This window comes from Callorhinus ursinus, unplaced genomic scaffold, assembly GCF_003265705.2.
Source record: "Callorhinus ursinus isolate GAN/ISIS: 27379988/994484 unplaced genomic scaffold, GSC_fseal_2.0 scaffold26, whole genome shotgun sequence".
NCBI classification, from domain to species: domain Eukaryota; kingdom Metazoa; phylum Chordata; class Mammalia; order Carnivora; family Otariidae; genus Callorhinus; species Callorhinus ursinus.
The window spans coordinates 8181540-8195555 of NW_027397088.1; positions in this window are offsets into that span (position 1 = coordinate 8181540).

Here is a 14016-nt window from a genome sequence, read left to right on the forward strand (position 1 = left end):
TTTCAGTATGCTGAAAACCAGTATGACCAGTGTGTCCGTGCTGAGAAGGAGCCCTGATCAGGGCTAGTGCATTATCTCCCACGCGTGTTTAGAGGCAGGCCCATTCTGGATGCTTCACTCAGGCATCCAAGGTCTTCATCCAGCACCTGGTTCTTTATGGTATTCTCATCCGGCCATCAGCAGTGTATCACGTGCTCATGACAAAACCCAGAGGTAGAAAGCAGGACTTTTTCCCTGTCATTCTTTTTATCAGTTAAGAATATGTCCACCAGAGGTCTCCTTGCAGATTTCCATGCGAATTGCATTGCACTGCAAGTCACTGGCCCAGGAGATGGCTAGGACTAATTGTGGTTCTCCCCTTGGGATTAGGGATGGGCCACTTCCCCGAATCATATGGCCACCCCCCCCCCAGTGGAGGATGTGTTACTGGATGCACTTGGGGTTCTTTCAAGGGGAAAGAGGAAATGGCGCTGGGTCGGCAGTCAACAGTGTGTACCTAGTGAGGTTACATGAAGTAAGATGGACCCAGGTTATAGAAGGCCTTTTCTGAGTGGAGAAACGTTGACTTAATCAGCAAGGCCACTAGAGTTATGTTGGCGTCCAGTTAGTGAGCACTTACTAGGTGTGCTGCTCAAAGACGTCGCGAGCATTACCAAGCTGAATTCACCAGAGCGCTACATACCCCGCACCAGTCACACAGGCCGAGCCTGTGGGTGCTGGAGCAGGCGGGGTAATGGAAATGACATTTGGGTTCAGCGTTGCACAGAATATACTGGGAGGCAGGTTGATGGCACGGGTACCAGTTAGGAAGCTCTGGAAAGAATGTGCAGATATGCACCACTGTGAAATGAAATTCTGAGCACCTACCTGTTAAATGTGAAGCACTTCGCCAGGCAGGTTATCTCGTTTAATTACTTCATTCTCACAAGGATCCCATAGGATAATTTTTTATTGTGGTAAAATAACACCTGACATGAAAGTTATCATCTTAACTATCTTGGAGTGTGCCGTTCAGTAGTGTTAAGTGATTTACATTGTTGTGCAACAGATCTCTAGAATGTTTTCATCTTGCAAAACTGAAACTCTGTACTCACCAAACACTAATGCCCCCTTTCCCTTTCCCCAGCCCTAGGAAACCACCTTTCAACTTTTTGTTTCTATAATCTTGAGTACTTTAGATACTTCATATGAATAGAATCATACGGCATTTGTCCTTTTATGTCTGGCTTGTTCTGTTTAGCATAATGTCCTCAAGTTCTAATATGTGCCAGGATTTCCTTTAAAATGTCTGCATAAGGGGCGCCTGGATGGCTCACTCAGTTAAGCGTCTGACTCTTGATTTCGGCTCAGGTCATGATCTCAGGGTCGTGAGATCGAGCCCTGCATCGGGCTCTGTGCTCAGCGGGAAGTCAGCTTGAGATTCTCTCCCTCTGCCTTGCTCCCCCCCACTTGCGTGCATGTGAGTGCACACTCTCTCAAATAAAAATAAATAAATCTCTAAATAAATAAATAAAATGTCTGTATAAGTTCCATTGTGAGTACATACCACATATTCTCTATCCATTCTTCTGTGGATGGATGCAGGAGTTGCTTCTGCCTTTTGGTTATTACAAATTAGTACTGTTATCCACATGGGGGTGCAAATATCTCTTTGAAATCTTGCTTTCAGTTCTTAAAGATGTATATCCAGAAGTGGGACTGCTGGATCATACAGCAATCACACTTTTAATATTTTGAGGACCCTCCATACTGTCTTCCAAAATGGCTGTACTACTTTACATTCCCACCAACCATACAGCAGGATGCCAGTTTCTCTACATCCTCGCCAACATTTGTTACAGTCTATTCTTTTGATAGTATCCATCCTAATGTGTCTGAGGTATGATCTCTTTGTGGTTTCAGTTTTCACTTCTCTCATGATTAGTCATGTTGAATATCTTTTCATATGTGTGCTAGGCATTTGTGTGACTTCTTTGGAAAATTGTCTATTCAAATCTTTTGCCCATTTTAAAATCACACTGTTTATATTTTTGTTGTTGAGTTGCAGAATTTCCTTATATATTGTGGATATTAACCCCTTACTCAGAGATATTATTTGCAAATGTTTTCTAGCGTTCTGTGGGTTTTCTTTTCACTTGCTGATTGTTTCTTAGTGTTAAGATTTTTTATTCTCATTACTGCAATTGAGTAGATTGATAATTGAATAAATACTTCATACGACTCTCTCCTCAAATACACAGTGTGATACTTAAGAGACTTTGAATTGCCTTTGTATCACTAGTGTCTACTAAATGCCTGCCCATGAATGAGAGAATAGACTGAGCCTCAGAGGTTATATGGCTTTCTCAAGGTTGCACCACTACCCAGAGGCAGCATCGGAATTAGAAGTCAGACTTTTGGATCCAACATGGGTTTCCTTTCTGCTCTATCCATGATTGTCAGTTCACTTTCAGATGTCTTCCTAACCCCAAAACCTGAATCTGGTCTTTGATTTCATGGGCAAATGATGTACAATTCCCAATATTTTCATTGTTCAATATGGTGAAGGCCACTCATTAGTAACCTGCTAAGGGAGTTAGCAAATGTCACTAAAACATGATATTCATAAACCAACATAGCGTATCCCTTGAGATTCCTGCAGACTCAACATCCATATTTCTCTGAAGAAGTCTGGCTGCCACTTGGGCCTTGGAGAAGTTACCACGTTTCTTCTGCACATACACATATAGATAGCCAGACCAGGAGCTTTGGAAACAGTTTGGTATTATCTAGGAGAGTCAAAGTTGCCATACTGGTGACTCACCAAGTCTACTGTTATGTACAGCCTTGGACTTGTGCTGTCTGATGTGGTAGCCTCTAGGCTGCAGGTGACTATTTAAATTTAAATGAAGTAAAATTAAATAAAAAATTAAGCTTTTCAGTTGCATTGGCCATATTTCAAATGCCCAATGGCCACATGTGGCTGGTGGCCACTGAGTTGGCCAACATAGATACAGAACGTTTCCATCATAGCAGAAAGTTGGACCAGACAGCACTGCCCTAGAGAAACTTGTGCACGCGTGCCCCTGGAGATGCATATAAGAATGTTCCTGGCCCTGGTGCTTGTAATAACCCCAGACTAGAAGCAGCTTAATATCTACCAGCAGTAGAATGAGGAAAGCAGCTCATTCGTATGACGAAATATGATGCAAATGAAAATGAATAAAGAGGGGTGCATACAAACAAACAAAAAGATCGAGCAAAAGGAATAAGGCATGGAAGATACACACAGATGGATCATCAGACAGACAGTACAGTTCTATGAAGTTTAAAATGACGCAAAACTCTATTAAATATTTAGTACACTCTGGTAAAATAATAAAGAAAAGCAAGAAGATCATTATCCCAAACATTGGTACAATGTTAGGATAGTGGTCCCTTCCTATTTGGTCTTCATAGAGAGCTATGCCGGTGGTTTGGTGAAAGACATGTCTCTATTCTCTTAGACTACTGAGAGGAAGAGAGGAAGGCAGTGAGTATCTCAGTTAATTAATCAATCCCTGTAAGAATCTTCTAAGAAAGTGCTATAGAGGGGCTCCTGCGTGGCTCAGTCCGTTAAGCGTCTGATTCTTAATTTCAGCTCAGGTCATGATCTCAGGATCCTGAGATCGAGCCCCGAGTCAGGCTCCATGCTCAGCATGGAGTCTGATTGTCCCTCTCACTCTGTTCCTTCCTCCACTCTCTCAAAGAAATAAATAAAAACTTAAAAAAAAGGAAGTGCTGTAGACTGAATGTTTGTGTCATATGTTGAAGTCATATGTTGAAACCTAACCCCCAATGTGATCGCATTCCAAGGTGGGGGCTTTGGGAGGTGATTAGGTCACAGAACCCTCATGAATGGGGTTAGCTCCCTTACAAAAGAGAGCTTCCTGGTCCCTTCCACCATGTGAGGACACAGGGAGAACACGGCGGTCTGTGACCAGGAAGCAAGTCCTCAGCAGGTGCTGAATCTGTCCGCACCATGATCTTGGACTTCCCAACCTGCAGAACTGTGAGAAATACATTTCTGTTGCCTCTAACCCACACCCTGGCTATGGTATTCCGTTATAGCAGCCCAAACGGACTAAGACAGGTAGCTATTAGGGTTGGGAATTATTTGACATTATTTTAAAGTGAGGGTAATATAATTTACCATTTCCTCCTGAATGGGATGACTTAAAGAGTTTACAGGGATTATAACCGTTTTATATTCCATTAAAAATAAAACCTGATTTGTTCCTCCATTAGAAGTTTTGCCTCACTTCCAACTGCTAGTCATTTGGGGCAGGAGGAGAAGGAAGGATAGGAAGGGAGCGTGAGGTTTCCAAAGAGTTTCTGATGGACGAACAATGCTAAAGACGACCGTCAGTGCTTCTCCCGTCCGACACTGTGTTGTCCACTCTGCACACATTTGTGCAGGGATGAATGTGCGGCTCCGCACTCTGAAGGGGTTCCTGTCCTGGGCCGGCAGCCACCTGGAGACATGGCTCTGGACTTCAGTGCCTACATCAGGCTTGAGGAGGTGAGCAAGGCTTGGTGGTGGGATACTTCAAAATTTGCAGACGAACCAGTTCAGCCCAGCAAGATTCTAGGATGGAGGATTTTGTTGTTCCCTTAGAATTCAGTTTCTAGATAAAATCGTTTCTGCGCTTTTGTCAAATGTGCCTTGTCTGTAACTCTTACCTAGACCGAATTGTTGGTCAGTGTGTGACTTGGTCATTTTGGGAAGGAAAAGCTTTGGGTTGCCTTTAGGAACACACTTAGCTCACCACTGCCTAGAAACCTTCAGGCTGGTCAGTGCATTCGAGCAGGGCATTCTACCTCACCCCATCCTCTTTTAATTCTTGGAGCAGCCTTGGTTTGGCTGAGTGCACAATTAATCTGCTCCAGAACACAGCGGAAGCCAGCCAGGCCCTGTGGGCTGACTCAGAGGGCAGCCACCCCACCCTCAACTTCGCTCCCACCTCTGACAGCCAGGAAGGAATTTCCAAGACTCCGGTGCCTGAGAGTAACCTCTGTCTCTCCCCTCTGCCTTCCACGTGGTCTCCAGTTTCTTTTCCAAAGTGCAAACTCCTCAAGAATCAAGCAGTATTCTTGGTAGCTTTCTCCACACTGTGGCCATCACTTCTTCATACATTTTCTATCGTAAAGAAATGGAGTTCTTTGGTTATTTTTTCCCCTGTATCTCTTGGGTAGTCCCTAAGAATGCTATTACTTACATAGGCATGTAGGGAATACGGATCTTATTACCAAATGATGAGACTTCCCTGAAAACACAAGAACTCTTGGCCCTTGGGCTCACACATGGAATGCTGATGTTTAGAGACTTAAGTAGTCTTATGAATTTGTGGAGGAGGCTTTAAGTCTTAAGAAATTAGAAAGTTGGGGCACCTGGGTGACTCATTTGGTTAAGCATCTGCCTTCGGCTCAGGTCATGATCCTGGGGTCCTGGGATGGAGCCCCATGTCAGACTCCCTGCTCAGTGGGGAATCTGCTTCTCCTCCCTTTGCCCCTCCCTCCCCACTCGTTCTCTCTCTCTCTGTTTCTCTCGCAAATAAAGAAATCTTTAAAATATAAAAAAGGAAAGAAATTAGAAAGTTATCAGGTCTGGATATGCAGAAGCAGATGAACCCCAAAACTGGCACCATGTTCTTAGAGTTCCAGAGGTAGCCTTGGGTTTAAGGGGGAGGAAGGAGATCATCCTACAGAGTTTCTCAATCTTGCTCCATGAGCAACTGGTCTGAGATACAGTCCCAGGTGCCAGGTGTGTGTTTGTGGGGGCTGGGGGTGGGGAGCTGCAGGGGGATGGGAAGGAGAGAGGCCATTCAGAGGAGAGTAACCACTGCATACGGAAAGGACAGGGAGTAACAGTATGGCTGGGTGGGGGTAGATTTGACCATATCTCTGAACTAAGAGGAATGAACGCAGGGTGTGAGGAGGGAAGACCAATCTAAAACCCAGTTTAACATGTGAGTCTTGAGAATAACTTTAACCAAAGGTAAGAAAGAAAAGCTTTAGTTCCATCTGCTTTGTGGCTTGGATGGTATACCATGATTGCTCTGAGGTTCTTCAAAGAAAGTTTGGTCAAAGACGTAATAATATCCCAAATCCTGGCTGGGAGACTCGTAGTTCAAAGAGTCTGGCCCTTCTAACTCTTTGAGTCTGAAAGTAAGTTTTTACCTCGATTGGGACAAGAGATTTGGGGAGAAGTTTTCTTTCAAGGTTGAGACCTTCTAAGGGCTATCCTACTTTATGTATATACTAAAATATAGAAAACTGGCCTTTATGAAGATGCCTTTTAGTTCTGTAAAAAGCATTGGTAGAAAGTATGCTTCCTTTATGCATGGCTTGCATTTTCTACAGATAGTTCATATAATTATTACCATTTTTTCAAAAATGTGTCATGAATTTCTCACAGAATTGAATAATTCCAGGGGCACCTGGGTGGCTTAGTCAGTTAAATGTCTGACTCTTGACTTCGGCTCAGGTCATGATCTCAGTGTCGTGAGATCAAGCCCCATGGTTAGTCCGTTGGTTGGTTGGTCCAGCTCTGTGCTCAGCAGAGAGTCTGCTTTTCTCTGTCTCCCTGTGCCCCTCCCCCTGCTCACGTATGCTCTCGCTCTAAAATAAATCAATCAATCAATCAATCAATCAATCAATCTAAAAAAAAAGAATTGAATAATTCCACCTGTTTTAAAATGAGAAATCTGACTCACCTTGGTGTTAGCCAGAGGATTCTCTCTTTACTTTAAAAAAGTCTAAACTATATTAATCAGTTGCTTCAAACATCTTTTCCTCTTGCAAATAAACCTCATATTTCTTTGTTTTACCTTTTGTCAATCGTATGTAGTATTTATTTTGAAAAGTCAACTAAATCATCAAGTTACACAGAAAATAGTCATAGACCACTTTCCTCCTGCTTCTCCCCCTCCCCAATTATTCCTCCCTTGGTGTCTGCTATGCTTTTTTAGTTGGCTCTTAGGTATTTGCCCCTATTTCTCCAGTTAACAAGCTTATATTTCTATTGCTTTATTTTCAGATTTTAAGGCATTAGTTGCTTTCCTTCTTCTAAAGGAAAGGTGAGAATTAAGTCTGGCTTCTCCCTCAGCCCCGACTTCTCCGGGGCCACACACTTACACTTCCTTTCTTCTCCCCATCTCCAGTACAGTTATATTTCACATGAGTTCCAGTGTTTGTGCTAGTGGGGCTATGTGCCGTTCAGTGCAGAGCCTGAACCATTTTTCTTTCCCTTCTAGCTATTAGTTCTTCCCCAAATTAACGTGGGGGAGCAAAATTTGCCACTGCCAAAGGTGTCTCTTTAGAATGTGGATTATTTTAGGCTCATTATTTTTAAGAGACTCAGGAAGGCTCGGGAAGAATCTTTGGCCTTTCTCCTAACTTTGTGGAAGAATTTAGATAGAGGACCTGCTCTAGCAAGGGAAGTGTCTCCATAGATAACTACAGTATAATATAAACTAGGTGTAGTAGACAGGAAGGAACTTAGCAAAATCTGTTTGTTAAAATTCCTCCCTATGTCCCAATGTTTCTGAGTGGCCCAGCAAACATTTGTTTACCAAACATTTATTCTTTTTCATCTTCCTGCGAATTGTCTTCCCTCTCTTTGAAGTCCCAGGCCCCTTCCCCCTTCTCTTTAGTTCAGGATGATCTATATCTCATTTTGCCTGACTGTCTTTGGAATCTCTTGTGTTTATATGGATTCTCTTTACATGTGTAATTACATTTGGTCTCATGCCAATTTAACTCTTAGGCCAGCCAAAAGAATCTTAAAGGGTGTAGGAAAATGTTTCCTCCCCAATATTAACAGCTATCTTTAAAAAAATTTTTTGCTTACTTTTCTGCGTGGCTATGACTAATTCAATCCCAAACTCCCTACTAATTGTCTAGATCCCTTTCCAAAATGTTTCTTTTCATCAAACATCCTATCAATTTCATCTTCACGAAAGCTCTCTGGGCTGGTTGCCCCTGTGCAGGTGCACACCTGTCATCCTGGGGTCTCTTTGTTGTCTCATGGGGTTCCCCTCACCTCTCTCCTACCTTGGATCTCCAGTTCCCTGTCTTATTTTTCATCTATTTGTCTTTTTTTTGTTCTGGGAGATTTCAAATCTTAAATTGAAGTTTCATTTTTGAAAAGTCTTGATTTCCAACATTTTTTTAAAAATTCTCTCAATGCAGCTTTTTAATATGAACAGGTTTAATATGAACAAGAAGAACAGGTTCTTCTTTCATGAATATATTTTCTTCCATATCTCTGCAATATAGTTTGCAAAAAGATGCTGTCTTGACAAATGCTGTCTTGAACCCCCCCATAGGACAGTCCAGCATCCTGCTTGGAAGTGAGAGCCTGGCTCCCAGCATCTGAAAGCCTAGCACAGGAACCTTTAATGGCTTTATTCATCAGTGTGTAAACATTCACCATCTTCCCCCCCTTCAGTAGAGTCTCCTCATCCCTCAATGTGCCCTGTGTCCCCTAGTCGAGAGAACCTCTCTTTGCCTTCCCCTGAGAACAGAATTCCCACATTTTGCTGTGGGAGGATGGGGGGGGCAGTGGGGAAGTTGGGGAGGGGATCCATGGATTTATCTGCTTCCTAAACAGCTTTCACCTAGTCGTCCCTAGGATGGAAGTCACACCTCTTCCACCCCTGGTTTCTGACATATCTGGTGCTGCCATTTCCGGAGTGTTTTAAGGATTCTTGGGGTATAAATCAGGTTGTTCTCAGCATTTCCCATTTGTTCAGTGTTCAGCTTTTCAGCTCAGCTAAGTCGCTTGTCAATGGTCCATTTCCAGCTTCCAAAGTTTTATTTTGTCTCCCTTCTCAGTCTCCTTGTCCCTGTGCAGGTTTTGTTTGCTTTGTTTTAAATGTTTCGGGAGGGAACAAAATAAGATGCGCGCGCGCGCGCGCGTGTGTGTGTGTGTGCTTATCACACATATCTTTACCTAGAACTACATCTCAAATTCTAACAGAATTGTTTAGTTAAGGATATACAAACACTGCAGAAATGGCCTAGAAATCTTTTATTTCATTGGTATGAGCCCCTAAGAAAAGGAAATAAGAAATATTATATTTAGATGAATGCCTGATTCTTTTATCTTCATGATCTCTTAAGAATCTTTTCAATCAGGCCAAGGAAGGCAAAGGAGAGGTAGCACTGAATCATCAATCAGCTTTTTCTGGTTCCTCTCTTTTTAATTGAGAAAGCTTTCAAGATCATACATATCTTCACTTATGATGGTGAAAAAGAGAAGAATCACAAGAAGACAGGGTTACTTGGTGAGTAGGAGGACCGGAAGAATAGAGAGAAGGTGGAGGAGACAGGAAAACTGGCAAGAAGAAGCAGAGAGATGGAAGGAAAAACAAAGGGCATACATAGTATCCTCCAAACTCATGTTGCTTAGAATTGCTGGTAACTACAAAAATTATCTGTAGCTCTTCATATTATTCCATCTCTATAACATTCCATATGTGGAAAGAAAGTGTCTCCTCCTATTCATCTCCGTGTAGTCATGCCTTTAATACACACTTATTGAGAACCAGTGATGTGCTAGCCTTGTACTGGTAGCTGAGGGTGCAAAGCTAGTTAAGACTTTCCTCAGGGACTTAGTCTGTAGTCTACCTGGAGAGAAAGACATCTTTTTAAAAATGCAATATAGGGGGGTGCCTGGATGGCTCAGTCGGTTGAGCATCTGCCTTCAGCTCAGGTCATGATCTCAGGGTCCTGGGATCAAGCCCCACGTCAGGCTCCCTGCTCAGCAAGGAGTCTGCTTCTTCCTCTCCCTCTGCCTGCCCCTCCTCCCCCACTCGTGTTCTCTCTCTCTCTCAAATAAACAAAATCTTAAATAAAATTTTAAAAATGCAACACAGGTACAACATGACAAGTGACACAGTAGGGGTTTTCTTGACTACGAGGTCCAGAGGAGGTCCAAAAGCAGATGGAATTGATTCTGTCTGGGGCATAAGGAAGCCTCCAGGTGGGGAGCATGTCCGGATAGCGGAATAGCAGGGCAGAGAATGGGTGCACCTGCGGGGAAATGAAATCGTTAAAGATGGCTGAAGAGTGGATGACTGTTGGAGCCAAGTCTTTCGAAGGAATTTGAAATTGGTTCTTCAGGCAAGTGATTTTCAGTATCAGCTCCCTGGCAGGGCTCACTGCCTATGAGTCCCTGGAGATCCTGACTCAGTTTTCCTTGGGTCCTCTTGATCTCCGTCTTTCAAAAGCTCTCAGGTTTAGAAAGGACTGCTTTAGGCAGTACAATTTTCACAGAAGGAATTTAGGTAGGGCGAGAACATAATCGGATTGGTATTTTAGAAATATCCCTTTGGCCAAAATGTGGAAGTTTGGACTGCGGGAGCAATTGGTGACAGAGAAACCAATCTGGAGGCCAGTGAGACAGAGAGTGGCACCTGCCCTAAGGCCGTGGCAGTCAGGATGGGAGGGATTAGACCTAGCAGCCTGTGGGGGCCGCGTGCCTTAGAGAAAGGAGAGGAGTGTCTGGGTTTCTGGCTCCCACAGGAGTGGGGTAGACAGTGGCCCAATCCATCAAGATGAAAATCAGGAGAGGATCAGGTTTGGGGGAAGAGAACAAGATACTTTGGGGGCCCAATAAGCTGGTGCTTTCAGGGTGCAAGTGTGCAAATGGATGTTGCCACGTGGGTGGGGGGGATGGTATTTGACTCCAGGGTGTGAGTGAAACCATGAGAGTTAACAGTGCAGATGAGCGAAGCTGCAACTCTTTCCCCATTTCTGCCTCTTCTCAGAATGCTCTCTGCCTATAAGAATTATATGCTAGCTTGATGCTCGCGATAACCAAGGGTTCATTTAGTGGTTTTGTGGGAACTCAAGGTTTCATCAAGAAGCCGGCTGGAACCAGTTGGGACCACTCCCCTCCTCTTAGAGACGGACAAAAGGAGATGAACCCTCCTTTACTGATTTTAAGTCACTAGCTCCTCTCCCCCTCCTCTCGACCCTGTTCCTCCTGCCTTGAAAAACATCCCCAGCTCTTCCCTTCCAGAGGCAGATCCGAGGCTCTTGCCCCCATCCCTCCTTTGGTGGCCTTTCTGCATACTGAATGTGCCAGCCATGGGCTTTGCTGTGCAACCAGGGGATGGACTAGGGTTCTGTTACCTGAGGAGGAGTCAAGGGAAGAGAATTTTGCTTTCAACCTTGACAGCAGGTGGGACAGTGAGCATGGATGGGGTGGGAGAAGGTGAGGGCGACTGGCAAAGGGGCAAGAGGGACCTGAGAGATGGAAGAAATGGAAGGCACAGAGTCCTCCGCACAGGAGAACAGCCTTAAAGCAGAGTGTGGCCAGCCGAGCGGGTGTCTCCCCAGAAGGCCCCTCCCACTCTGCAGAGGCACCCTGGGAGGGGGAGCCACCCGCCCCGAGGGGAAGGCGAGGAGCACAAAGCGAGAGACTTCCCTCAATTATTTTTAATCTCTTCGCAGATTCCGTCAGTGCTCAGCAGCGTTTTCTCCCAGAGACAAAGGCTGGAGGGTGCTTGGGGCCTGGGTGTAGCTCCAGCAGCCGTAATTGTTGAGTGAGAAGCTGCTCCCGAGCTTTGGTGACCCCGCCTTGGGGGAGGTGGGCCACCCACTCTTCAGGAAGAGGCCAGCTCGGAGCTGTGCATTGCTGGACGTTTCTCCTGATTTGGGCAGCACATGCCCCGCACTCAGAAATCCTTCTAGAGGCTGCAAAAAAGAGAGAGGACAGTAAAGAAGAAGAGGAAAATGTCCCCTCTATTCTCTGGTCTCCACTCTCTCTCTCTTCTAACTTGAGTTGAAATGAGATGTACTTGGATGGGAGATGTTATGCTTCATAAAGGAGGGTAACTGAGTCCCCGGTGATGAAGTGACATCGATTTTATTTTTATAAGCTTTTTTATCCCCCCCCCCAATCCAGCAAGATTTAGTGTTTTTTCATCGGAAGATCTCAAGTCCCATCAGGGACACCAGTGACTTCATCTATGCAGTTCTCCCTGTGACGTAGGAAAGAGAAGCTTTCTGTTCTGTGGAGCAATTTTGGGGATAGATGATTTGGGTAGATAACCAGGTGCTATGAGCACCTTCATTCACTTATTCATTCAGAAGGTATTTATTGGCTGCCTACTCTGTGCAAAATGGTGTGTATGAAACTATGCCCTGCCCACAGGGGCACAGCCAACTGGGGAGACAAGATGCAACACGCAAGCAGAGCTTAAAAAAACACTGCAAAGAACAAGGGCCCGTGCCATCGCTTGCCACGTGAAGTGCAGAAGGAAAGAGTTCCTGTTTGCCAGGAGTGGTCCCTCAGCTCGGTCGGATCTGGGGGCGCTGGTGGTGGAGGTGGGCCTCCCAGCATGCAGACCCCTGCCGCTTGCAAGCTCTCAGCCTCCTTCTCTCCAGAATGGGGGTAACCAGGGCTATCCCACAGTTATGGGAAGCACTCAGTAAGTATGGCCAACGTTATTCATCCCCTTCCATCCCACACGGCCCCCACTGGCTTGAGCTCCCCCCGCCCAGAACCCAGCTCCCCACCCTCATTCCACTTCTCACACTGTCAAGCCTGTCTGACTCCTTGTCTGCCACCCTCCCTAGCCACGTCATGTGAAGTCTCCCCTCTTGGCACATAAGGGGGACTTTGTAAACAGGTGTGGAATCGGGGAACGAAGAGCCTTATAGGACAGAGAGTAGACGTGTGGTCTGAGCTAAGGCTGGAATGTGCTTGGGTGATTCAGAAGACAGCGAATCAACCTGTTCCGTTGGAGTCGAGGGTGGGTGGGGGAGAAACAGTGAAAGACAGACAGGGACCCACCTGGGGCACGTCTCGTATGTCCATGCAGCAGGCTGAGGCTCAGGGCTGGGTTCTGCTGGGACGGGGAGACCCAGAGTGGTTTAGCACAGGGGGCTGACTGATGGGGAAACGTGGGAGGAACTTGAACCTGTTCACTGTGGGATGACGGGATGGGCAAGCGTTTACGCAGGATATGGAGCTGGCCATCCTCAGAGTGGGAATATAAAGGCAAAGATACAGTAAAAAAAAAAAATTATGTGCCTGTGTGTGTGTCTGTATTCCACTAAAGAGCATTTTAGCCACTGATAGGACAATGACATTTATAATTTAAAAACCCAGGCAAGTTTCTTTTCAGGCTATGACAGAATGACCTCAGCCTCTGAGCAAGGATCAATCTGAAACTCGGACCTTTCACTCCTAAGGATGCCAGCCTTGTGAGGGAGGCCAGGTCTCCGTACTTGGATGGGATTCTCTCTAGAGACTGGATGGACGGGAATGGCAGTGAAGAGTCTGAGCTCCTTCCTATCTTTTGTGCTTACTCTCTCAGGAGACTCCTAGCAAACAGGTTTTCTCTGGAGGGAATGTGAGTATGAGCGTGGTGTGTGTATGTGTGTGTGTGCGCGCGTGCACGCACACCGCTCCCCCTCCCCCGCCCTGCACTTATGGGTGTGACTTCCCTCCTGCTTCTCCAGATCTTACCTGGAACTAAACACTGTCCAGTTGCTGCTGATCCTAAACTGTTAAGAGAGTCTCAGGGGCTCAGTAAACCTGGGCTTGAAAAATACCACAGATCCACACTTGTGGGAGAAGGGGCTCAGGGCGGGCTTCAACAAACCTCTTGGCCCGCGGGCAAAGAGCTCATGGCAAAAATGACTATTCGAAGAAAGCTCGGGTGTGCCAGCTTTTAAACTCTTTCCAGGATGAATTAAGTTGGCAGTGATGATTGCTCATGTTGGCAAACAGAGGGGGAATGGAAAATGCACGGTGAAGGAGGAGGTAGAGGGAGAAAGGTATGTGGGAAGGGGGCACGACTGGGAATGCAGGGCGGGAAAGGACAGGTGAGTGGAACAGGGGACAGAGGAGAGACGACGCAAGGAAGGTGGCTGAGAAGTGCACGGCCTGGGAGAGGAAGGATTTACTCTTTGTCGGGCTAGTCTGCTCTCTCCAATCTCCAGCTCCCTTTGGAGTCTTGTCTAGAATTGCAGGTGGAC